General features: G+C 36.7%; 1 long non-coding RNA gene across 1 annotated transcript in view; it reads right to left on the minus strand.

The window, feature by feature from the left end:
• Positions 1 to 3,355: 3,355 nt before the first annotated feature.
• LOC122709065 overlaps positions 3,356 to 25,131 on the minus strand; it is a 162,092-nt gene continuing 140,316 nt past the window's right edge. Inside the window, exon 3 of the long non-coding RNA XR_006345403.1 lies at positions 3,356 to 3,416. This is a non-coding gene — a long non-coding RNA (uncharacterized LOC122709065). The remainder of the gene's footprint in view (positions 3,417 to 25,131) is intronic.

Here is a 25,131-nt window from a genome sequence, read left to right on the forward strand (position 1 = left end):
TCCATCACCAACTCCCAGAGTTTACTCAAACTCATGGCCATTGAGTCGGTGATGCCAATCAACCATCTCATCTTCTGTCATCCCCTTCTCCTCCTGCCTTCAGTCTTTCCCAGCATCAGGGTCTTTTCAAATGAGTAAGCTCTTCGCATCAGGTGGCCAAAGTATTAGAGGTTCAGCTTCAACATCAGTCCTTCCAATGAATATTCAGGACTGATTTCCTTTAGGATGGACTGGTTGGATCTCTTTGCAGTCCAAGGGACTCTCAAGAGTCTTCTCCAACACCACAGTTCAAAGGCATCAATTCTTTGGCACTCAGCTTTCTTTATAGTCCAATTCTCACGTCCATACATGATTACTGGAAAAACCATAGCCTTGACTAGATGGACCTTTGCTGACAAAGTAATGTCTCTGCTTTTTAATATGCTGTCTAGGTTGGTCATAACTTTCCTTCCAAGGAGTAAGCATCCTTTGAATTCATGGCTACAGTCACCATCAGCAGTGATTTTGGAGCCCCCAAAATTAAAGTTTGTCACTGTATCCACTGTTTCCCCATCTATTTGCCATGAAGTGATGGGACCAAATGCCATGATCTTTGTTTTCTGAATGTTGAGCATTAAGCCAACTTTTTCACTCTCCTCTTTCACTTCCATCAAGAGACTCTTTAGTTCTTCACTTTCTGCCATAACAGTGGTGTCATCTGCATATCAGAGGTTATTGATATTTCTCTCAGCAATCTTGATTCCAGCTTGTGCTTCATCCAGCCCAGCATTTCTCATGATGTACTCTGCATATAAATTAAATAAGCAAGGTGACAATATACAGCCTTGATGTACTCCTTTTCCTATTTGGAACCAGTCTGTTATTCCATGTTCGGTTCTAACTGTTGCTTCCTGACCTGCATACAGATTTCTCAAGAGGTAGGTCAGGTGGTCTGGTATGCCCATCTCTTTCAGAATTTTCCACAGTTTATTGTGATCCACACAGTCAAAGGCTTTGTCATAATCAATAAAGCAGAAATAGATGTTTTTCTGGAACTCTCTTGCATTTTTGATGATCCAGCGGATGTTGGCAATTTGATCTCTGGTTCCTCTGCCTTTTCTAAATCCAGCTTGACTATCTGGAAGTTCATGGTTCACGTATTGTCGAAGTCTGGCTTGGAGAAGTTTTAGCATTACTTTCCTAGCTTGTGAGATGAATGCAATTGTGCAGTAGTTTGAGAATTCTTTGGCATTGCCCTTCTTTGGGATTGGAATGAAAACTGACCTTTTCCAGTCCTGTGACCACTACTAAGTTTTCTAGATTTGCCGGAATATTGAGTGAAGCACTTTCACAGCATCATCTTTTAGGATTTGAATAACTCAAATGGAATTCCATCACCTCCCTAGCTTTGTTCATAGTGATGCTTCCTAAGGCCCACTTGACTTCACATTCCAGGATGTCTGGCTCTAAGTGAGTGGTCACACCACCTTGATTATCTGGGTCAAGAAGATCTTTTTTATACAATTCTTCTGTGTATTCTTGCCACCTCTTCTTAATATCTTCTGCTGCTGTTAGGTCCGTACAATTTCTGTCCTTTATTGTGTCCATCTTTGCATGAAATATTCCCTTGGTATCTCTAATATTCTTGAAGAGATCTCTAGTCTTTCCCATTCTATTGTTTTCCTCTATTTCTCTGCACTGATCACTGAGGAAGGCTTTCTTATCTCTCCTTGTTATTCTTTGGAACTCTACTCTCAAATGGGTATATCTTTCCTTTTCTCCTTTGCTTTTCGCTTCTCTTCTTTTCACAGCTATTTGTAAGACCTCCTCAAACAGCCATTTTGCTTTTTTACATTCCTTTTTTTGGGGATGGTCTTGCTCCCTGTCTCCTGTACAATGTCACAAACCTCCATCCATAGTCCATCAGGCACTCTATCAGATCTAGTCCCTTAAATCTGTTTCTCACTTCCACTGTATAATCGCTAGGGATTTGATTTAGGTCATAACTGAATGGTCTAGTGTTTTCCCTACTTTCTTCAATTTAAGTCTGAATTTGGCAATAAGGAGTTCATGATGTGAGCCACAGTCAGCTCCAGGTGTTGTTTTTGCTGACTGTATAGAGCTTCTGCATCTCTGGCTGCAAAGAATATAATCAGTCTGAATTTGGTGTTGACCTTCTGGTGCTGTCCATGTGTAGAGTCTTCTCTTGTGCTGGTCAGCATGAGTGCCTTAGTGTTGGCTAACAGAACTGGCATGAACTTTAGCACCTCAGCAAAGTACATTGTCTTTTTTGCTTCAATACAAAACAATTATCTCAAATATTGCATCAAAGTCATGATTTTCCTATTAAAACTATTAAAAATTATAAAGGACCTTTGTTTATAACATTATTCAATACCCAAAAAGAAGTGGAATAAGAATCAGAAGACCAGAGATTTCTACAAGCACTGTATTGATTATCTGTGTTCTGTTAAGACAACTTCACAAGCATTTTCTATAAAATAGAAACAGTAATAATTTTGACCTCCTACTCCCCAAAAAGACCTATAATGCTAATTCAATACTCAAGTAATGTTGGGTTTATCATCTCTGCAATAAATGGCAGCACCACCTGAACAAAATATCTGTTGATTTTTAAAGGGATGGGGATCCAGGACTGATAATTACACAGTCTGGGGACTAACCTCAAGTAGTTTGAATGGGCATTTCACTGGATATCTAAATGGAATTTGGCCAAAATTCACAAAATAATGGTTTAGGATTTGACTGAAACAGAGGTGAGGATGTTGAAATGAGTCTGAATAGGCAAACCACTGCAGCTTGCCTGTTAAAGCAATCTGTTGTCATGAGAACAAAGCTGTGCAGATGAACAACTATTGTCCTAAGAAGAAGGCTGTTTGAGCAGTCTATTATTTGTATAAACTGATTTTTAACAAGCTACTGCAGCAAATAAGACATTTACTGGTTCACAGTCTTATCTACCTGGGTAAGAACTTCCTGAAACAAAGAGTAAAGTCACACTGATGAAGGCATCCTTAGTTGTTAGTCTTATAGGTAAGCTGTATAGATGCAGGCAGTCTCAATTCTCACTTTGTAAAAAGGAAAATAACTTCAGAAGGCAGAGCCAGATAAAAAATAATAGAACTGTGTAGTGGAATGGGACTTTAGAAATCACCTCATTCACATCAATCTCCTCCCTCCCCAGTTGATGGATGAAGAAGATGAAACTCAGAGGAGAACAAATGAGTTTTACCACATTCTGCCTCTGGAGCGACTCAGTCTTGTCACCCTGAAGTCAGTACTTTACTGGTGGGTCCCTGACCTCATTATCTAATCAAACGATATAATCGAAATCCAAGCTCACCACATAGTGCTGCTTCTCTTAAATTTTCATCTGTCTCTAACTTCCATCCAAAGACAAACTTCAAAGTATTTGTCTGAAAGAGAGATGACCCAAAGTAAATAAAATTGGTCAGCTATGTACAAGTGAGGTCACATCCACATTCAAACACACACATTCAAAAAAAAAAAAAAAATCCCGAAAGCCAAACAGAGATTTAAGTTAGCAAAATTTGTGTTCAAATTAAACTAACAGGGCAATTTTCTCAGAGTTTTAATCATTTCCTTACTGACCATAGAGCTGATCAACATGCAAAAAGAGCTGTATATTAAGGAGTTTCTTTTAGCCCTAAATTGCCTGCCAAAAAAAAAACAAAAGCAATCTGCACTTTGGCAGGTTGTTTTACAAAATTATTATAACTGAAAATTTAAACCCGCATATTATGTATAATAACCTAATGGTCAACTTCCCATTTGATAAAATTTAAAGCTGATTGTAAATAAGCATCTGTTATTATTTATATATTTAAGAAAATCCAGTTTTTCCTGTATAATTCTGCTATTTAATTAGACCAGAAATGCACCAGATTCTATCCAATTCATTTTTAGACTTTTACTTTAGAGTTTAACTTGGTTAAATTTTGTTTGTTTGTTTGTTTTCACCTGAAGTGACTTCTTTCTTATTTAAACTTTAAGTGGTTGGTCAGGAAGAACTATTTACTTTCCAAAGAGGCCACATACCATAGTCCATAGTTAGACAATGGGCTCCACAGTTAGTTGGTATACTGCAAATTGTGTTTATTTTTTAACTATTAGTCATATTAGTGCAGCCATGAAACTAAACGATGCTTGCTCCTTAAAAGGAAAGCTATAAAAACCTAGACAGCATATTAAAAAGCAGAGACATCACTTTGCCGGCAAAGATCTGTGCAGTCAAATCTATGGTTATTCCAGTAGTCATGTACTGGTGTGAGAGTTGGACCATAAAGAAAGCTGAGCACAGAATAATTGATGCTTTCAAATTTTGATGCTGGATAAGACCCTTGAGAGTCCCTTGGACTGCAAGGAGATCAAACCAGTTAATCCTAAAGGAAATCAACCCTGAATATTCATTGGAAGGATTGATGCTGAAGCTGAAGCTCCAATACTTTGTCCACCTGATATGAAGAGCCAACTCATTGGAAAAGACCCTGATTCTGGGAAAGATTGAAGGAAGGAGAAGAGGCAACAGAAGATGAGATGGTTGGATGGCATCATCTACATAGTGGACATGAGTTTGAGCAATCTCTGGGAGATAGTGAAGGACATTGAACCCTGCTATGCTGCTGTCCACAGGGTCACAAAGAGCCTGACATGACTTAGTGACTGAACAACAAGTCATGTGGGGCTTCCCTGATAGCTCAGTAGGTAAAGAATCTGCCTGCAATGCAGGAGACCCCAGTTTGATTCCTGGGTTGGGAAGATCCACTGGAGAAGGAATAGGCTACCCACTCCAGTATTCTTGGGCTTTCCTTGTGGCTCAGCTGGTAAAGAATCCGCCTGCAATGTGGAAAACCTGGGTCTGATCCCTGGGTTGGGAAGATCCCCTGGAGAAGGGAAAGGCTACCCACTCTAGTATTCTGGCCTGGAGAATTCCATGGACTGTATAGTCTATGGGGTCGCAAAGAGTCAGACACAACTGAGTGACTTTCACTTTCACAACAAGTCATGTGACCTTGGAAGAATTATTACTCTCTCTGCTTCTTAATTTCCTCATTTGTAAAATGAGGCTTCTGTTGAAATTTTACATGAAATAATATTTGAGAAGAACCTAAATCCTTAATAAATATAAATCACTATTATTATTTACATTGAAAGCTTTTGTATCAAAACATCAATCATTTTATGGAAAGCAGAATTTCCCAGTTATATAGGATATTATACTATAGTACTGTAAGTTTGTTTTTCTGAAACCTATACAACTGTTTTCTACAATAGCCTGCTTATGATTCCCTACCCTTATAAATGAAGCATTGACATGTATAATTAAAACTTTTAAATCAATAGTTGTATAATGAACACACTGTTTATTTTGCTGATTTCTACATATACTTTCTTAATTGTCTTTCTTATTGTTCAAAGTAGCTGTCATGGTGGGAACACCCAATTCTGATATCACCTACTTCTGCACATGCCACTCACAGTGCCTGACCCTCTAATAGCTTTTGATATGGCTGAGGTCCTTGGGCTTCAATATGATCTAGAGCAATCTGAACCTTTCATCCAAATATTACTAGGTGATATATATCAATTACATCTTCCACATAAATTCAAAGTTACATAAACTGCAAGAGCATATAAGAATAGACATAAAAGTTTTTTTAATATAAAAATAGCTAGGCCATTTTTCTTTCCACTCTACATTTTAGCCTGGGTACACACACACTTTCTCAGATACAGCATTCCACCTGAAAATGTAGCAAAAACTGATCTCTCTTTCAACTATTTCTTTTAAGGCATGAGAAATTGTAACACCTTTAAGAAATAAAATCTATTATAATCACTTATTCCCCCATGTTCCTGTTAGGACTGCAGCCATATGTTTTAAAACTTCCACCAGCAAAGCTAGAACAGTGATTTCAGGTAGGTCAGCTTCAATCCAAATAGAATAAATGCCATCTCTCTGGTAGAATTATGTTGAAGGAGGGTTTCTTTCACCTGAACCTGATATTATATCTAAAATTCCAATGCTCAGAGCTCCACATTTTTTAATTTCTAGATAAAGTCATTTCAAATTCCTGGGCCTCTTTAACTAGCAACATGTGATATCATTCACAGTCATTATGTTTTTAGTGGGGCTGAGTATAAAAAGGTATTTTATAATCATTAGAGCAAGATGAGAAGGAATAGTATAAAGTCAAAATTTGAGAGACAACTTTTTGCCAAGGTCAAAGTAGGGCATACAGAGTTTTATTCAGAATGAGCAATTTTAGGGGCACCCTAAATGGTATATACCTGGGATCTAGAATGCATGTGTGGAGGAGCTTCCAGAAAGAGCCAATTTAAAAAATAAAGCAAGCAGTGGTCACAGGCTCATCTTGCTAACTAAACCATTTTGCTTTTCTGTGTAATCAGTATAATCTGTGTAATTCTGAAAAACACACAGCAGTGATATATGAGTCCTACCCTTCCCACATGTTTATGGTCACATAAGTAGACTCTGAGCACTGAAGCACAAGTGTAAAGACAGAATCATTTTTATTGTAAAATAATATTTTATAGCTCTATACACCCTGTAAAGCAAAACTTTAAAAAGCAGCATTATGTTTTCGGTAAGGGATATTTCAATTGTCTCTCGACGTGTTTAAGATTTAGAGGGTGCCAATAAATGTCAGTTTTCAGGATCTAGGAAGACATATTTACCAACGACTTCAGAAAGCTATAAGTTTTAAGGACTTAACACCTGTGAGTTTCATTTCAGAGGAAAAATACATTTTTTTGATATGATGAAGTGCTTCAAGGTCTCAGGTATATATCACTATGGAAAACACTGTCAGGTTCACTTTTAATGGGTAATTTTAGCTTAATTATCTTCATCTCCTTGTCACCACTCCCTGGTAGCTCTTGTAAAGAATATGCCTGCAATGCAGGAGACCCTGGTTCGATTCCTGGGTCAGGAAGATCCGCTGGAGAAGGGATAGGCTACCCACTCCAGCATTATTGGGTTTCCCTGGTGGCTTAGACAGTAAAGAATCTGCCTGCAATGTGGGAGATCTCGGTCCGATCCCTAGTTTGGGAAGATCCCCTGGAGGAGGGCATGGCAATCAACATCAGTATTCTTTCCTGGAGAACCCCCCAGACAGAGGAGCCTAGTGGGCTACAGCCCATGGGGTAGCAGAGAGTCAGACATGGCTAAGTGACTAAGAATAAGAACTCCACTAAAATCTGCATCACTCCACTAGAATCACAAGTGATTTAGGACTTGAGTTCTAGAGGGCTCAATTGAAACAGATTACAAAAAACAACTTGAGAAATATTACAGCAAATTTAAAAGAACAAAAAGAAAGAATATTCCATACACAGGCTAAATTACTGGTGATTTTTCATACATGTATTTCATTAAAGAAATATGAACATTATACTTGTCTCTTATTTCCACAAAAGGAAAAATATTTAAAATAAGTGAAATAATGTTAATTTACTTACATGAAAACCTAGTTTTGAGTTTTAGAATTACAAGTTTATCTAAATGAGAATGCTGAAATGATATTACACCAAAACAAGAGGATTCAAAACAGTTTATCAAATGACATTTCCCCGCTATTTAAAAATAAATATCTTCAGTATTCCTATTTGTAGTAGAAAGTATTGTCATTTCAAACATTTCCAAATGAGTTTCCAAAAAGATAATCATTCATTACTCTTTGACTATACCAAAGGTTCTTTTTATCTGGTTCATTTATTCAGACATTAAACTCTCTTCCTTGATGAGTCAACCAGGTATTTCTTTCTCTCTCTCTTTTTATTCACCTTTTGCTTTCTAACTGGAGAATGACTTAACTGAAAAATGGAGGAACTATTTGATTTTAACTGAAAATGACTATTTCTTTCCTTCTCTCAAGAGTCATTTATTTTAAACTTTGAATATGAAACATTTATCTTAAAAAGTTCCAGCTGAATGGACTAATCTCTGCTCTGGGAAAGAATGTTTCTTTTCAGTGAGAATATCTAGATAGATAGGAAATTACCCCAGAGAAAGAATATTTTCTACCTCAAAGTCAAAATTCTCCCCAATACAATAACCACAATTAACCATAATTGTGACCATGTTTTCCCAGTTGAAAAATTGTCATTCCAGAGTTTTAATTTCTCCTTCCATCTTCCTGGTCTATCATTTTGAATAACAATTTGAATTGGGTATTGAGATATAATGAATTCATCAGAATTCTAGAGCAACCATTTAAAACAAGCTACCAGTTTCCCAACTTTAGAGCATTTCAGTAGCTTCTCTTGGAGCAAAATCCCAATTCCTCCTTAGAAAAGAGGAAAAGATTTTATGTGACCTGGGTGCAGCTTACTTCTATAGTCTCAAATCATTATGTGCACATGCTAAGTTGCTTCAGTTGTGTCCCACCCTGCAACCCTATCGACCTAGCCTGCCAGGTTCCTTCTGTCCATGGGGTTCTCGGGCAAGAACACTGGAGTGAGTTGCCATGCTCTCCTCCAGGAGATCTTCCTGACCTGGAGATCAAACCCACATCTCTTACGTCTCCTGCACTGGCAACCAGGTGCTTTACACCAACCAGCACCACCTGGGAAGCCCAAATCATTATGTTTTCTCCTTAACTCACGTACTCCAGCAACTTGACCTGATTTTATCCTTCAAACATGCCAAACTCATTTCTTCCTTAGAAGCTTCGAGTTTCTTGTTCCCCAACAGACTTTGTATAGTTGACTCTTGCACTGTGGCAGTCTCAATTCAAATGCTATATCCTTTAAGGAAGCCTTCTCTCTCTTCTTATCTAAAGTGTTAACTTTATGTTAGTTACTCTGTAATTTTTCCCTTATGGACCCATAAAGAATCTTAAATTATCTTGCTTTTTATTTACTTTGCCTGTTCATTTTGTCTTTCTCAACATGAACATGATCTACTTGGCGACAGGGTTGAGATATAATACTTAATTTTATTGTTCATTTGTGAATCTGCTGAGCCAGGAATACTGCCTGGCATATGAAATGCCTTCAATAAGTATTTGTTAAGTGAATGATGGAATGTGTGAGGGAATGAACAAAAGTCATGTCCCAGACTGGAATCAATTCCAAAATCTATTGCTTACAAGTTGTATCTGTACACACCAGTTCTAGATCTAAATAAATGAGAATTCATTTCATACCCCCCCCCACTAATGAATAAAGTATAAACTGAATATTGCAATCATTGATTCTAAAACACTACTGGAACTCAAGATTAAAAATAAAAACTTTGCCAACCCCCTCTTTCATCAGGAGATCCACACTATGAATTGCCCTTACTAGTTCTCAAGTACATAATGAGCAAAAAAGTTATTTACAAAATTACTTTCATTATTATCTCATATTGAGTTGGCCAAAAAGTTCATTCAGGTTTTTCCATAACTTCTTACTATCTTCTCTCTGTCTCTCTCTTTGTCTCTCTTTCTCTCTCAGTCCTTGCTATAATTGCCAAAATTCAGTGCTTTCTTTTTAGTTCTCACACTGTTAATTTCTAAATTTTTGTCATCAGTGACAAAATTCATGAAATATAGTATTGAAAACTATGGAAGAAGTAGCCTCATGTGGTTACCTTGTGGTAGATAGCATTTTTAGGTGAGCCTAAATCAAGTGTTTAGACCATCCCCCTCCCCCCTAAATTTGATTGCTTTCCATTTTTAAAATCAGGCTTCCACACAGGACTCTACTTTAAGAAATGGAAAGTTGACTCTACTCTACTTTACTATAAAGAAATGGAATAACCAAGCTCCTTTTCCAAGGGAAAGTGTGAACACACACACAGAGAAGCCTTCCAATGTAGAATAATAATCACTTCCTCACTCAAGTCTATGCTTCTTCCCATATCATTGCCATTAAATTATTAATATAAATTCATAGAAGCAATATGCCAAAACCCAAACAAACTTGCCCCTTTCAAGGCAAGATGATCTTGTTTTACTTTATAGCTCCTAGCTTTTCAAACTAATTGAATACTGTATAGATGTGCCTGTTGCAACCTAAACTATAAATAACCCCCTTCACTCTAACTCTTTTCATGATATTTCTTTTCCTGTGAATTATTGTCAAAACAAGATTCAAAGAGAAAATGAGTTTATGTAGTTGAAGAGAAAAATCAACCACAGTCTGCATCATTTTTAAGGTCTGGTTATTACTTTGGGATGGTCAAAGCTTAGGTATTTAGCCTAGAATTGCTCATATTTGAAAGACTTTGATAGTCTAAACCAGTGACATAACAAGTTGGAGATAAAAGAAGACAGAATCTTTTCGAATTAAAAAAAAAATGTTTCAAGGAATAAAATAAGATTTAAAAAGCAGTACAGGGTCTTAAACTACAGTAAATAGTTTAGTTCAACAAATATTGTGGCCTGATCAAGTAATTTATAAAACTATGTCTCAGTTTACCATCTATCAAAAGAGTATTACATCCTGTTTCAAATGCAATGACATTTATAGAAATAATGGAACAAAACAGAAATAAATAGAACTGTTTAATGGGAGTACTTTTTGAAGTCTAGACCTATAAATTAAAGAAATATAAACAGTATAAATCCTTACTACTATGGGTTTCAGTTTTCCCACCTACGATCCCTTCTTATTCTAGTGCCACTTCTCTGACATGAAAATATAAACCTTTTACAAATTATTGCTCTAACTAGGTCAAGCACTGTTCCTGTTCACACACAAGTACCCTTTTAGAAGAAATGACCTCTCAAAGCCTTTACTGACACTGAGGTGTGGGATAGGAAGCCATTTAAAACCGCATGACTCACTGAGCCAGTTTCTTTTTTTTTTACTTTCTTTTTTTTTAAATGTATATATTTATTTTAAATGGAGAACAATCACAGTGAGCCACAACTTTTTAAACCATAGCTGGTCAGCAGCTGCAGCCTGGTGTAGTAACAAATTCCTTCTCTTAGTCATACATTCTGGAGATAAACAATGAATTTTCAATTAAGAGTAGGATAGGAAAAGGAATCACTATGCTTCTGATCAAACACAAATGCAACATGCCTACGAGTATGCTAAGTTGCTTTGGTCTTGTCCAACTCTTTGCGGCCCTATGGACTATAGTCCACCAGGCTCCTCTCCATGGGGTTTTTCAGACTAGAATACTGGAGTCAGTTGCCCATTTCCTCCTCCAGGGGATCTTCCCCACCCAGGGATTGAACCTGCATTTCCTGTATCTCCTGTGTCTCTTGAACTGCAGGCAGCTTCATTACCCACTGAGCCATCAAGGAAGCCAACACACATAAGGCTCTAGAATAATCTAGAAAAGTGCTGTTCTGCAAAGAGAGAGAAATAACATTGTTCTAAAGACCTTGTTTAACCCAAGAAATATTAAAGGAGGACATACTGCTTCTCCCTCTGGTCTTGTGACTTGCTTTTACCCATAGAATTTACAGAATTGAACAACCCTGCATAGTTACTTCAATTATCTTTATCCCAGTTAAACATATTTTTCACCATTTCCTTAATATTTGTTGATCTTATAATTCGGCACTTGTGAGTTCTTCTCATATTTAAAATGATTAAAAAAATCAATGACAAAAATAGCATTTAACTTACTATAAATTTTTTCCTAATGTATAATCTGAAAGTCTGGATTTGGTTAAAACTAATTTACATAATGCCAAAACTGAAACAAAATAGGTTTCATGAACAACAGTTTTTAGAAAATGCTGATCTCTAACAAAAAGGAAACGACTAATCAATTTTTGTGCTATCAATTGTCATTGCCTTGTTCTTGCAAATGTTTCAGAGAAATATACCACAAAAGAGAACATAAGCAGAAACAAAATGCAATAAACAATAAAAAATTCAGTTAATAAAATGATAAATATTAAAATGAATAATCAGTCTTAGTAGAGTCAAATAATTAGAAAATTGATATACAAATACTTGAAAAATGAAAATAAGTCCACAGATTTCTAACAGAGCATAAAGGACAGCATTTGAACAAAACAGAGGCAGAATTGCAGAATTGCATATTTTTTAAAGATATCATGATAATTATGAAGAAGAAAATCAAAAGTAACCTCAAAAAAGAACATAAAAATCCTGAAAACTTGGCTATCTGATGTGCACTTCAAATTTTATTATTTTCTACCATTATTCTGGATAATATGAAGTTTTGTTGATATTATCCCCTTGCAAATTATTTTTTATTATTTCTAATTATTACCCAGTTATTATCATATTACTGGCCACAGATGCACACACACAAAAAAACAAAAAACACATGTTTAGAGGTTCTTTGAATTCAAGGCCTTCCAGAGCTGAGTTTCTTTTTGACCAGAGCTCCCCAATATAATGTTCAATGTATGGAGTATCAGGGCATTATCTAAAACAAATACTTCAGCTACTTCCAAAAGGCTTTGGTCTAATTTCAACATAAACAGGTACATGTCAACATTTTTCGAGGATTTGGATGTTGGATTCAATGTTTAGCTTACTGAATAAGGAGAAAATGCTTACCATACAATCATTCCTGTGCAACAAACTGGTCCCATATCTGATCATCATTTTGAATCTCAGGGGAGTTTACTTCAACCTACACATAATTTTTTCTTCTCCAAATGATCTACTTCTTCATCCCAATGCTAATATCATCTGCAGAGAACTGACCCTAAGGAGAGTTTAGTAAGCAACATTTCCTGAACCTTTATAAGCCTTCCTTTTACAGAACCATATACATGTGCATCACGAAGTGCTTTAGATCCTTTATGACATGACTAGAGCAGTTTGGGATTTCCAAGTGACTTTTCTCTCAACATTTCTCTCAACACTAGTCAGAAACAGTGAGCTCTTGGCTTCTTTCTTTGTCCCCTACAGACTATTCTCAACACTGTAGCCATAGTTAACCCCAACATCTAACCAGAGTTTTCAGTTCTGCTGAAACCCTACGGTAGCTCCTATCTATCTCACTATACAAGCAAAGTCCATACTTATAAGACTGTCTTACCACTGATTATTTTTCTAATGTCGTCCCTTATCATTACTCCACTCTAGCTCTTAACTCTGCAGTGCTCACTTAAGATACTAGACAGGCCACTCCCACTTTAAAGTCCTTATGGTTTGCTCACTCATTTCCTTGACCTTTTTCACCTTCACTTTTTCTGTCACCTTATCAGGTTTTCCTGTTCAGGCACTTGTTGCCAGGGTACTTTCTGCTCCTGAGTCCCTGAAAAAGGAAGTCTTATCTACTATTGATAAAGATAAAAGATGGTATAACCACTTTAGAAGAGAATTTGGCAGTTTCCTACCAAACTAAATGTATCTTTAACACTTGATCCAGCAATCTCACTCCTTGATGTTTACGCGAATGAGCTAAAAATTCATGTCTATACAAAAACCTGTTCATGGTTGTTTATAGCACTTTATTCATAACTGGAAAAACTTGGATACAGCCAAGATTTTCTTTACTAGGTAAATAGATAAACTATGGTGAATCCAGACAATGAAATAGCATTCAAAACCAAAAAGAAATGAGCTCTCAAGTGATAAACAGGCATGGATGAACATTAAATTCATATTTATAAGTGAAAGAAGGCTATCAGAGAAAACTACACACTGTATAATTTGAATTATATGACATCCTGGAAGAGAGAAAACTATGGTGATGCTAAAAAGATCAGTAGTTGTCAGGTGTGAAATAGAAGGGGATGGGAATAAACCAAATATAGGGGAATTTGGGGGAAGTGAAGTTACTCTGTATGGTATTAAAATAACAGATATATGTCATTATACTTTTGTCCAAACTCATAGAATGTACAGTACCAAGAGAGAACACTAGGGTAAACTATAGACTTTAGGTGATTATGATGCAGCAATGTAGGTGCAACTTTGATTTAAAAAAAATGCCTTTCTGGTGAATGATGTTGGTAATAGGGGAGTCTATACATGTGTGAGGAAAGGAAAGTGAAAGTGAAAGTCACTCAGTCATGTCCAGCTCTTTGTGACCCCATGGACTATACCATCCATGGAATTCTCCAGGCCAGAATACTGGAGTGGGTAGCCTTTGTCTTCTACAGGGGATCTTCCCAACCCAGGGATTGAACCCAGGTCTCCCAAATTGCAGGCAGATTCTATACCAGCTGAGCCACAAGGGAAGTGAAGAATACTGGAGTGGGTGAGCATGGAGCATATGATAAATTTCTGTACCAGTCTTTCAGTTTTGTTGTAAACCTAAAACTTTTCTAAAAACTGTCTTAAAAATATATTACTCCAACACTAGGAGACAATTTGGATGACAAGAAGATGTACATCAGGAATAATGTTTTCACTGAAATTCTGCACAGTGACCAGAGAATGAGTGGGAATGTATTAAGTAGCACAGGAAAAAACAGCAGACAAAGTGCCTTAAGAAAAAGAGCAGAGGAAAAGTCCATTTTCAGGTACAATGGAGATGTTTCAGTTGCCCCCTTGAACTTGGGTGGAAGAATTTGAGGATGATAGTTCTACCTATTTTTACCTGTAGCAGCTAAGCATCAGCAATACAATTTTATCACTGCTAATGCAACCCTATTGTACTGAGCAGCAAGGTACCAAATCAAAGGAATTGAAGCTCAAGGCAATGCAACGACTGAGAAAGCAGATAGAAAAAGTACTGAAGACAAATCTGACCTCGGAGCTTTGTTCAGAATCATTTGTTTAGTTTATTCATTTCCTGTGGCTGTTGTAACAAATTACCAGATATTTGGTGGCTTAAAACGGCAGAGATTTATTTACTCATAAATCTGGAGGCCGGAGGTCTGAAATCAGAATAACCAGGCCAAAATCAAAGTGTGAGCAAAGCTGTGCTCTTTCCAAACGCTTCAACAGTCATTTGGTCTTCCAACTACTGGTGGCTGCTGGCAAGCTTGGCTTCTGGTGGAATCACTCCATTCTCTGCTTTTGTGGTCAGATAGGGTTTTCCTCTTCTCTGTGCCAAATTTTCCTCTCCTTTCTTCTTACAATGATACTTGTGATTGCATTTTGGGCCCACCCAGATAGTATCCAAACTAATCTCCCCATCTCAAGATCTTTAAAATACCTGCAAGCATCTCAAAGTCCTTTTTTCTTTTCTCCCTCCATATAAAGTAACATTCACAGGTTCCAGGGATTAGGTCCTGTAAATTTTGAGGAGTGCAGCATTATTCAGCCACCACATTTCCCTACTAATTATATGTCAGTTCAAACCATAGATATAAGGCCCTATGCCAGACAATAGAGACTTTTACCACCATCAATTAAATCTACCATAGCAGAATGAGAAGCAGAAAGTTTTGCCTGACGGCTAAATCTGTAAATATAATACACTTACTGTGAGTTCTTCTCACAAATCTGTTTAGTTATAACCTCTAGTTCTCTATACTATTTATACAATATAAAATACAGCTGTTATCACAAGATTATTTGATATACCTTATGATTTACTTCTGTAATTAAACAATTTTCTCATCTTTTGAGGAAAAAAATAATGTAAACAGCAGAACCCTCTGTTGCACCCAATGTTAACATGTATACCTAGATGGCTTTTACACTTCTCAGCATTTCCAGAACAGTTGTCAATAATATAAGAAAATCTAATTCCTTTTATGCATTTAGTAAAACAGAATTTGGAAAAAACAACCCAACAATTTGACATATGTATTTTGATCTCATGATCATATCTGTAACTCAGAGGCACTCTATGGGAAATGGAAAACTAAAGAGAGGGTAAGACACAAAGGAATTCAGAGTAAATAAATGAAAGATATCTAAAGGATTACAGAGTTGTGAAGTACTTATGAGTCAGAATATCACTACAGACCTTGCAGAATTTTTATTAAATTATAAGTCAATAATGTTAGTAATTGCATGTCACAAATTTGGTAACTTAGATTAAATGGAGAAATTACCAGAAAGACACAAACTATCATAATTGACTCAAGAACAAAGAAAAATATGAAGACATCTATCATAAAGAAATTGTAAAAGAACTATAAAAATTTTAAACTTCCCACAGAGAAACGCCCAAGCCCAAATGCCTTCATTGATGAATTCTACTAAATATTTAAAGAATTAATACCAACTCTTCAAATTGTTTCAAAAAATAGAGGAAAAGTGGGTTCTTCCTGGCCCATATTTGAGGCTATTGTTACACTGATACCAAAAGCAGAGACCCATGTCATGAGAAGAAAACTACAGACCAATATCTCTATGGACAAAGACAAAACAAATCTTCAACAAAATACTACCAAACTAAACCTTCAGTTCAGTTCAGTTCAGTCACTCAGTCATGTCTGACTCTTTGCAACATCAAGGACTGCAGCATGCCAGGCCTCCCTGTCCATCACTAACTCCCAGAGTTTACTCAAACTCATGTCCATTGAGTCGGTGATGCCATTCAACCATCTCATCCTTTGTTGTCTCCTTCTGCTCCCACCTTAAATCTTTCCCAGCATCGTGGTCTTTTCAAATGAGTCAGTTCTTCGCATCAGGTGGCCAATGTATTGGAGTTTCAGCTTCAGCATCAGTCCTTCCGATGAATATTCAGGACTGATTTCCTTTAGGATGGACTGATTGGATCTCCTTGCAGTCCAAGGGACTCTCAAGAGTCTTCTCCAACACCACAGTTCAAAAGCATCAATTCTTCGGCGCTCAGCTTTCTTTTTTTTTTTTCCCCAATTATTTTTATTAGTTGGAGGCTAATTACTTTACAATACTGTAGTGTTTTTTGCCATACATTGACATGAATCGGCCATGGATTTACATGTGTTCCCCATCCTGAACCCCCCTCCCACCTCCCTCCCCATCCCATCCCTCTGGGTCATCCCAGTGCACCAGCCCCGAGCACTTGTCTCACGCATCCAACCTGGACTGGCGATCGTTTCACACTTGATGATATACATGTTTCGATGCTGTTCTCTCAGATCATCCCACCCTCGCCTTCTCCCACAGAGTCCAAAAGTCTGTTATGTACATCTGTGTCTCTTTTTCTGTCTTGCATATAGGGTTATCGTTACCATCTTTCTAAATTCCATATATATGCGTTAGTATACTGTATTGGTGTTTATCTTTCTGGCTTACTTCACTCTGTACAATGGGCTCCAGTTTTATCTATCTCATTAGAACTCAGCTTTCTTTATAGGCCAACTCTCACATGCATACATGACTACTGGAAAAAGCACAGCCTTGACTAGATGGACCTTTGTTGGCAAAGTAATATCTCTGCTTTTTAATATGCTGTCTAGTTGGTCATAAGTTTCCTTCCAAGGAGTAAGCGTCTTTTAATTGATGGCTGTCGTCACCAATGCAGTGCTTTTGGAGACCCCAAAAATAAAGTCTGCTACTGTTTCCACTGCTTCCCCATCTATTTGCCATGAAGTAATGGGACTGGATGCCATCATCTTGGTTTTCTGAATGTTGAGCTTTAAGCCAACTTTTTCACTCTCCTCTTTCACTTTCACCATGAGGCTCTTTAGTTCTTCTTCACTTTCTGCCATAAGGGTGGGGGTGGTGTCATCTGCATATCTGAGGTTATTGATATTTCTCTCAGCAATCTTGATTCTAGCTGTGCTTCCTCCAGCCCAGCGTTTCTCATGATGTACTCTGCATATAAGTTAAATAAGCAGGGTGACAATATACCTTGTCGTACTCCTTTTCCTATTTGGAACCAGTCTGTTGGTCCATGTCCAGTTCTAACTGTTGCTTCCTGACCGGCATACAGATTTCTCAAGAGGCAGGTCAGGTGGTCTGGTATTCCCATCTCTTTCAGAATTTTCCACAGTTTATTGTGATCCACACAGTCAAAGGCTTTGGCATAGTCAATAAAGCAGAAATAGGTGTTTTTATGGAGCACTTGGGTTTTTTTAATGATCCAATGGATGTTGGCAATTTGATCTCTGGTTCCTCTGCCTTGTCTAAATCCAGCTTGACTATATGGAAGTTTGTGGTTTAGGAATTGTGGAAGCCTGGCTTGGAGAATTTTGAGCATTACTTTACTAGCGTGTGAGATGAGTGCAATTGTGCAGTAGTTTGAGCATTCTTTGGCATTGCCTTTCTTTGGAACTGGAATGAAAACTGATCTTTTCCAATCCTACGGCCACTGCTGAGTTTTCCAAATTTTCTGGCACATTGAGTGTAGCACTTTCACAGCATCATCTTTTAGGATTTGAAATAGCTCAAGTGGAATTCCATCACCTCCACTAGCTTTGTTCATAGTGATGCTTTCTAAGGCCCATTTGACTTCACATTCCTTGATGTATGGCTCTAGGTGAGTGATCACTCCATCGTGATTATCTGGTTCATGAAGAACCTAGTAACATATTAAAAACATTATGCATAAGGTAGATTAATGATACAAAAATCCACTACTATAATAGATCAATAGAATAAATGACAAAAAGCATGAATGATCATTTCATTATGTGGAAAAAAAAAATACTTGACAATAACCCAATACCTCTTTTTGATAAAAACACTCAACAAGTAACAGAAGAGACCAGCCTCAACTTAAGAAAAAGCATCTATGAAAATTCCATGGATATAACACTTAATAGTGAGAAAGATTTCAGATTTCCCCCATGGTCAGAGACAAGGGAATGCTCATTCTTGACATTGTTATGCAACACTGCATGGGTGGTTATTTTCAGGACACTTAGGCCAAAAAAGGAAAGAAAAAGAAAGAAAAGCTACCTTGATCAGAAATTAGGAAGTAAATTATCTCTATTCACAGGAGACATGACCCTGTACACAGAAAATCCTTAGGAATGCATAAGTAACTACTAGAACTAATAACAAGGTCCATATAGTCAAAGCCAAGATACAAAATAATTTGTATTTTCATACTATCAACGAACAACACAAAAATGAAATTAAGAAAATAATTCTATTTACAATAGCATCAAGAATAACAAAATACTTAAGAATGACTTTAACAAATGAAAACTTATATACTATGAAAATTTTAAAATATCATTGTGAGAACATAAAGAATAACTAAACAAGTAGAAAGATCTAAGATGGAGATATTCTCCAAACTGATCTATAGATTAAATGTAATTCCTATGAAAATCCCAGTTTGAAACTGCCTTTTGTTTTTTGCAGAAATTGGCAAGCTGATCATAAAATTCATAGGGAAATGCAAGTGACACTGAAGAGCCAAAATTGTCCTGAATAAAGGTACAAAATTGGAGGACACACACTTCTCAATTTCAAAATTTACTATCAAACTACAGTACCCAAGACAATGTGGGATGAGCATAAAGTAAAATATATAGACCAATAGAATAGAATTCAGTCAGGTCGTCCCTAATGGTCTAATGGTTAAGAATCTGCTTATGCAGCAAATGTGAGTTCAGTGCCTGGTCTGGGAAGATTCCACATTCCATGGTGCAACTAAGCCTGAACACCACAGCTGCTCAACCCACAAGCCAACTACTAAAGCCCACATGCCCAAGAGCTAGTGCTCTGCAACAAGAGAAGCCTCTGCAATGAGAATCCTGCACACCACAACTAAAGAGAAAGCCTGCATGCAGCAACAAAGGCCCAGAGCAGCCAAAATACACAAATAAAATTCTGAAATAAAGAGAGTTCAGAAGTTAATCCTCACATTTATGGCTAATTGTTTTTAAAATTTTTAAATCTTGCTTTTTAACAGGACAATTCAATAGCGGGGGAAAAGTCTTGAAAAAATGGTGCTGTGACAGCTTAGGATCCACAAGCAAAAGAATGAATCTGGAACCCACCCTCAAATCATACATATTTCAAAATGGACCAAGGACCTAAATGTAAAAGCTAAAACAATAAAACTTTTAGAAGAAATATTAAGTGTAAACCTTCAGGACGTTGGAATAGGGGTTGGTTTCTTAAATATAAAATATCAAAAGCACGAACTACAGAAGAAATATAGACAAAAAAAAAAAAATAGATGACTTCATCAAAGTTTGAACTTTTGTGCTTCAAAGGATACCATAAAGAAACTAAAAGACAATACACAAAATGGGACAAAATATTTGTAAAATTTACATCTGAAAAAATATGTGTGCAGAGTATATAAAAAACTACATTCAGACTGCTCATACTATATACTATAGAATACTACCTATAAATAATGACCATTATGGTCAAGCAGATGAACTCAATGTAACATTGACATTTTAGTCTATACATTTACTTAAAAATTGTAGATTATATAATTTTCTATAAAAATTTTATGGTTAATATGTTAACCTCATTTTCCTTTATGCCAAGTTGCTTCAGTCGTGTCTGACTCTTTGCAACCCAGTGGACTATAGCCCACCAGGCTCCTCTGCCATGGGATTCTCCAGGCAAGAATACTGAAGAGGGTGGCCATGTCCTCCTCCAGGGGATTTTCCCAACCTAGGGAATGAAGCCACATCTCTTGTCCCCTGCATTTGCAGGCAAGTTCTTTACCACAAGCTCCACCATTCCTCAATTATTTCCCTTACAAGCAATTTGCATAACTGTTATCCTTAAATGTTTCAGTATCACTTGGAAAAGTAAATAAAATTGAAAATTATAAATTTTTTAACTAAAAGATACAGGATCATTGGTGCAAATTATAAAAACAATTGTTTTTCTCCATCTCTAGCCTTAAAGACATTAAAAATTTGGATAAACATTCATTGATATTGTCTCTCTTAGTCCAGGGAAAATTTTCTGGCAAGTATGATTGAGCTCTCTTTATATAATTTATTTCATAGGTGCAAAACATCTAAAAAATGATATTATTATTAAACCATTTCAGCAATTTTCCCCCAAAAGTTTTAATAGCAACTTGTGGAAATACAGAGATTTTTTTTGAAGTATCTTTTTGGTGAGGAGTATGGGGTTCAAGGGAAGGAGAAATAAGGTTATATTTTATGTCAAAAAGTGAATATTAAGACTATATGTGTGCAATTGACACATATGGTGTAATTGACACGGGATTCTTCGAAATTCATTTCAGGCAGAATTTGCTTTCTGAAAAGCTCTTTTATAAAATGCTTATGATCCAAAGCATTAGCCCAAAGTCTTCACAAAGACAGTATCCTTGTGAGTTCAAAATAAAGTTTGACTTCCATCTGACTTTTCAGAGCAAGCATTATAATAGAGTAAATCTCCAGTTAACATGGTTTCTACCATTTATTTGGAAAAGGATTCTGTTTTAAAATATCCTCAAGAAGATTCTCCTTACTGGTCAGCAGCAAATAGACCTTAGCAGGGCTATTGTAGAACTGCATCAGTGTTTTGTCAGGCTCATTACACAAAAACACTAGGAATAATAGTTGTAAGTAAAATACTACCTAATCCTCAGAGGCTTTAATGAGAGGGGTGGACTCATGGACCAAGAAAGGAACACTTCCCTTTCAATTGGCAGCATCTTTGCCCATCCCAGTATGGATCCCTGATGGGTCAGCTTTAAGGCTTCTGATCTATTCAGAAAAGAACATTTTTTTAAAAAGAATCACATCAGCTTAATTTGCATAAAAGAGGTTACACTGAGAGCAAAATTCACTGATCTCATAAATAGACACTGATAAGTTCAAAAGAGCTTAGTATCCTTGAATTTGAATCTAGGGAGAATAGCTCACTTTAATGTTAGTAATTTTCAAGGTGTTTTATCTAGTAGCTTATGAGATGAGCTTGCTCTGGGATTCTAGATAATCCTGTTCCCTTGTAAATGCCCTTGGAGATGTATGTGGGTTGACTGCAGAATTACTTCTGGCATGAAGAAGGGTACAGCAGGCTTTGGAAGTTATTTATTTCACTGCTACAACATTCCTAGACAGAGTGCCTGGCAGAGGTTTTATACTCACAATGGTGAATGTGGGATTGACTACAATGTACTTGAATATTTATGGTTGAGAGGTATTATTTCTTTTTTCTAATTTTGAGTATCATTGCAGATATTCAGTTTTCCCTAGAGACTGTCACTAGATTATCATTTAAATTACCCACTGAATCACACACAGGAAAGCAATGACTAATGTTATTTTTAAACCATTTAGCATAATTCCTTATATCATTTTCACTTTACTTGAATGCGGGAACATTAAAATTGTAATAAAAATAACTTTAGATAGAAGCAAGTTTATTCAAAAAACTATATAGGAAAAACCTCTGACTTTCATCTGACCTTGTTTGTGTGTGTGTGTGTGTGTGTGTGTGTGTGTGTTGTTAGTCACTCAGTCATATCTGACTCTTTGCAACCGCATGGACTGGAGGCCCAACAGGTTCTTCTGTCTATTGAATTCTTCAGACAAGAATAGTGAAGATTCCCTTCCCCCAGGGGGTCTTCCCTTGACTCAGGAATCAAACCTGAGTCTCCTGCAATATTTCCAATAAAAGTTTTTGTTTTTTTTTAATTTTCAAGAATCAATTACTATAACAAGTGTCATATCTTATGTACTATGAGAGTCACACAGTAGCATAAGATACAAAAGCTTTATAACGTAGCTGATGGAAAAACTACCTATACATACAGAGGAAAATGGTCATTCAGACCAAAATCGTGTCTGACTCTGCAACCCCATGGACCACAGTTTGCCAGGCTTCCCTGTCCATCACTATCTCCCGATTTTGCTCAAATTCATGTCCGCTGAGTTGGTGATCCTATCTAACCATCTTAATCTCTGTTGCCTCCTTTTTGCCTTCAATCTTTCCTAGCATCAGGGTCTTTTCCAATGAGGAGGCTCTTTGCATAAGGTGGCCAAAGTATTAGAGCTTCAGCATCAGTTCTTCCTTGAATATTCAGGGTTGATTTCCTTTGGAAGTGACTGGCTTGATCTCCTTGCAGTCCAACGGACTCTCAAGAGTCTTCCAAACCACAATTCAAAGGAACCAATTCTTTGGCCTTCAGCCTTCTTTATGGTCAACTCTCACATTCATACATGACTACTGGAAAAACCATAGCTGTGACTATGTACACCTTTGTCAGCAAAGTAATGTCTCTACTTTTTAATATGCTATATCATATTTCTTGTCATAGTTTTTCTTCCAAGGAGCAAGCATCTTTTAATTTCATGGCTGCAGTCACTATCCACAGTGATTTTGGAGCCAGAGAAAAGAAAATCTGTCCTGGTTCCAATTTCCTCCTTCTATCTGTCATGAAGTGAAGGGACTGGACTTCATGATGTTAGTTGTTCTCAATGCTGAGTTTCAAGCCAGCTTTTTCACTCCTCTTTCACCCTTATCAAGAGATTCTTTAGTTCCTCTTCATTTTCTGCCATTAGAATGGTATCATCTGCATATCTGAGGTTGTTGTACTGCAAGTACTGAATTTCAGACTCTTTTGTTGATTACAAAGGCTATTCTCACTATTTCTTCTAAGGGACTCTTGCCCACAGTACGTAGATATAATGGTCATTTGAATTAAATTCACCCATTCCCATCCATTTTAATTCACTGATTCTTAAGATGTCAATGTTCACTCGCCGTCATCTGGTTGACCACGTCCAATTCACCTTGATTCATGGACCTACTATTACAGGTTCCTATGTAATATTGTTCTTTATAGTATTGGATTTTATTTTCACCACCAGACACATCAACAACTGAGTGCCATTTCTGCTTTGGCCCAGCACTTCATTCTTTCTGGAGCTATTAGTAATTGCCCTCCACTCTTCCTCTGTAGTCTATTGGACACTTTCCAACCTTCTCTTTTGGTGTCATATCTTTTTGCCTTTTCATAATATTCATAGTGTCCTTGTGGCTAGAATACTGGAGTAGTTTTCCATTTCCTCCTCCAGTGGACCACATTTTGTCAGAACTCTTCACTATAACCCTTCTGTCTTGGGTGGCCCCGAACAGCATAGATCATAGCTTCATTGATTTACACAAGCTCCTTTGCCACAAAAAGGCTGTGATCCATGAGATTCCATACCTGTGAGACTCCAAATAGAGCTTTAACCCAGTTGAGCCAGGATGTACTCAGACTTCTGATCAACAGGTTTATAAGGTGATAGACCTATGCTATCTTAAGCTGCTAAATTTGTGGCAATTTATTACAACAGCAACAGAAAATTAATACAATCAATTTAATATTGAGCAAATTAAAATAAAACTAAACAGAGATGAATAAATATAAAATTTTGCAAAATGTATAAAATAAAGAATATTTGAAAATAAAGTTTCAAATCTGAAGCATTTTTATGGATGAATGACCTCCATCTTTATAAGTGAGACTTGGGTTCTTCCTTGTATTATATTCTCTTAAAATTTCTCTCTTATACACTGCCTCAATGATAGGATTTCAATAAATTCACTCAAAAGATAAAGGAAAAGTTCCTAATGGCTCTTACCTTAGGACATCACTTGTTCCATAGCATAGGATTTGCTATTTATTCATTTCATTTATGTTCAGTGTTTTATATCATACCTATTATTAGCATAAATCTTGAAATTTGTTTTCAGGTGCATCACTAAACTAATAACCTTTAACACTTACAAAACATACATAGTAATTCTTAAAATTTCAGATACCTTGCTTTTACTTTAATGCTCTTCAGCTGAGCCATGCTAAGTTTACTGCTGCTAAGATATTTCCTTGTTATTTAGTCACTAAGTCATGTCTGATTCTTTGTGACCGCATAGACTGCAGCCCACCATGATCCCCTGTCCATGGGATTTCTCAGGCAGCAATATTAGAGTGGGTAACCATTTCCTTCCCTAGGGGATCCTCATGACTCAGGGATCAAACCTATGTCTCCTGCATTAACAGGCAAATTCTTTACTGCTGAACCTCCAGGCAAGCCCAAAGATATTTCCGTACTAACACACAATTGATATGTTCCTCAATATCATCTAATTAGCACATTATTAATAATGAAAATCATAGTCTGTTAGGAGTGTAAGTGAAAGGTCTTTGATTCAATCTTTCTAACTCCAACCTAGCTACATTTGGACTGGGTAAATGTGTGACTTGTGATGTTCTAGGCTCCCTACCATAGTCACCGTGATATACAGAATAATGCTTCCCAGAGATTTTCATACATAATCCCTGGAAACTAAATATTGTATGTTATACACAGGATAGAATTAAGTTTTCAGATGGAATTATGGTTGCTAATCAGATGACCATAATACAAGGAAATTATCCTGGGTTATTTGGAAGGCAGA

The sequence above is a fragment of the Cervus elaphus genome, chromosome 15 (assembly GCF_910594005.1).
Source record: "Cervus elaphus chromosome 15, mCerEla1.1, whole genome shotgun sequence".
Lineage (NCBI taxonomy): Eukaryota > Metazoa > Chordata > Mammalia > Artiodactyla > Cervidae > Cervus > Cervus elaphus.